The sequence below is a fragment of the Lactuca sativa genome, chromosome 5 (genome assembly GCF_002870075.4).
Source record: "Lactuca sativa cultivar Salinas chromosome 5, Lsat_Salinas_v11, whole genome shotgun sequence".
Taxonomy (NCBI): domain Eukaryota; kingdom Viridiplantae; phylum Streptophyta; class Magnoliopsida; order Asterales; family Asteraceae; genus Lactuca; species Lactuca sativa.
This window is the reverse complement of record NC_056627.2, coordinates 181,451,215-181,453,743: the sequence shown is the minus strand read 5'-3', so window position 1 is coordinate 181,453,743 and position 2,529 is coordinate 181,451,215. Positions and strand designations below refer to the sequence as shown.

The 2,529-nt window shown below is 35.0% G+C and overlaps 1 pseudogene; it reads right to left on the bottom strand.

The window, feature by feature from the left end:
• Positions 1–345: 345 nt before the first annotated feature.
• LOC111897631 (protein FLX-like 1) lies at positions 346–2,301 on the bottom strand (annotated as a pseudogene).
• Between the last annotated feature and the right edge of the window lie 228 nt (positions 2,302–2,529).

Genomic DNA, 2,529 nt, shown 5'->3' with positions numbered 1-2,529 from the left:
ATTCCCATTCTCATTTGATTCCTGTTCCTTTTGGTTCTCATCTTCCCCATTTGAATTCATTGAATCTTCTGAGTTTCTATTCACTGATATTGCATTCTGGAGGTTAACATAAGGTATCAAATTCGAATCTTGACTTGTGTTCATATGTTGTATAGTTTCCTCCTTTGACACTTTCTGTGATGAAAGATCCACACTAGGCCCCACTTCACTTTCGCCTTTTCATTCACTTTTTCTTTGATTTCTTCAAAACCATCACTATGTTTTCCTTCTTCTTTGTTCACCTCAGTCTTTTTAGTCTTTAACTGCTAGCATTTGTTGTAGGACAACAATATCCAAAATAGCATGCATAATAATTTAATAAAGGTCTTATATAAGATAACATTTTAAACAAACGTACACTTCAATTCAAAGTACCATAAGAGTCCACATGTTAGCATGAGATAGTCTATCACTCTATCTATGTCCTTGAGCCCTTTGCATATCATATGATCCCCGAGATCCAGGCCTAGGCCTATATTGAGGGTAAAATTCTGCAACAGGTTGCACCTGATTGTAACAGTAATAAAAAAATTGAGACCCAAAAAGCAACACCCCCAAGAAAGAAACTAAGAAAATGAGATAACTTATAGGATTCATTTTATTCCTGGAACTAATGCCATAACTTGCAGGGTAAGGATTCCCTGAAAATTTAGCTTCAGCATTAACATAATGTGGGTTATATCCTGTGTATGAAGAGCACCCAAGAAGTCAAGCACTGATAGCTTCCTGAAAGAACCATCAACAACACCGAAACACAAGTAATGGCATACCTAGATTTTGATTGACTGCAACTACAGTTGTAGCATCACGGGCCTATTTTTCAGCATTAGCCATCTTAGCATGCAACTTTTCCAGCTCACGAGTCATAGAGAGTAAATTCTTCTCCATCACTTGACCATGTTCATAGTTCTCTGCATGCCCCTTCTTCTCATGTTCAATTGTAGCCCTTCAAGAAGGAAATATCATTTGATTACATCATCCATATGCAATGTAACATGTTTATAGGGACATGAATGATGAAGTCACCTTGCATGTTGTAATTCTTGTCTAAGCCCATGAATTTCTGACTTCAGTCTTGGGACTTGCTGCAAGTCAACAGTAGCTCTAGCAAGATCTTGAGTCATACCCTGAACTTGACTAGTAAGTTGGCGTGTAGAAGTCAACTCCTTAATATCAGCATGTAATTGTATAAGCCCAACACGCATAGCTTCTACTCCATGAAGATCATGTTCTATTTTTGATGACTTCTCATACAACTCCCTTATAGTTGTAGATTTGTACGTTTGAAGACAACCAACCACCAAAAAAAGAATCCCAAGAGAGAAGAGAATTCCATTTTGTTTTTTCACTAAAACTGCATACGGTCGCCAACTGTTGCAAGATAGTTTCAGATTTGTGAACCAAAAATAATTCTTTTCAAGTTAAAAATACAAGTTGTAAATAGACAAATCAATGAGATAGTATGTTGCTATTTCTTGCATTTAATCCTTGTTGTGTTTAATTTAATTAATGGATTATTATTATTATTATTATTATTATTATTATTATTATTATTATTATTATTATTATTATTATTATTATTATTATTATTGTTTACCCTTGACATTTCGGAAACACAAAGTAAGGCATACACAACATTTGATACAATCCCTTCCCTGCTATGTGATATTACTTGAACCTCCATGGATGCAGAGTTGGATGTCACCGATTCCAGCAATGAACTCACCCCACACTCAAGAAAACCTACACAACACAACAACAACTAGTTCAAAATTTGCACATCCATCACCTTCAAATAACAACACAAACAAATACCCCCAAACTTTCCTTCATTACTTCTATAAAAATTAAAACGACAGAGAAAATATAATTTAATTAATTGTAAGGGAGGAAAATCATAATGAGAGATTGTTGTAATAATAAATTCTATTAAAAGTAGTTGTAGATGCTCACAAGACATATACGACATTGCTGCAAGTGCTGCTCCACGATGCATAGTTGTACAGCATATGGCTGCTTTCTGAAGTGAAACTTCAAGAAGAGGACTAGAAGAAGCTACTACATCCTGTAAATGTAATGCATCAAAACCCTATATGATAAGGGCATTCACGTCTTTTTCATAGAGTCAGTTTAACAAACAGATCCTAAAGAGATAGTAAATTTAACCTTTGGACAGCTGCAAAGAAAGACTGATGTGAAACTACAATAAACCTTCACAAGATTGGGCTCTTGATCACACACATAAGAAGAATTTATCGCCATTACAGATGATGCATGTGAAACTACAATAAGCATGCACTGCTGTTATCTTGAATTTCAGCTTCTTCCACTAATACCACCGTTACAATAATTAAAAATGAAAAATGAAAAACTATATTTTAACTCTATGTCTCTATCAACAATTGAAAATGAGAAGGATAACGAACCATGGGTAAGTACATTGGGAGGTGCATTTACAAGCTCTTTTCCCAAAATTACCCCTGAGCAAAC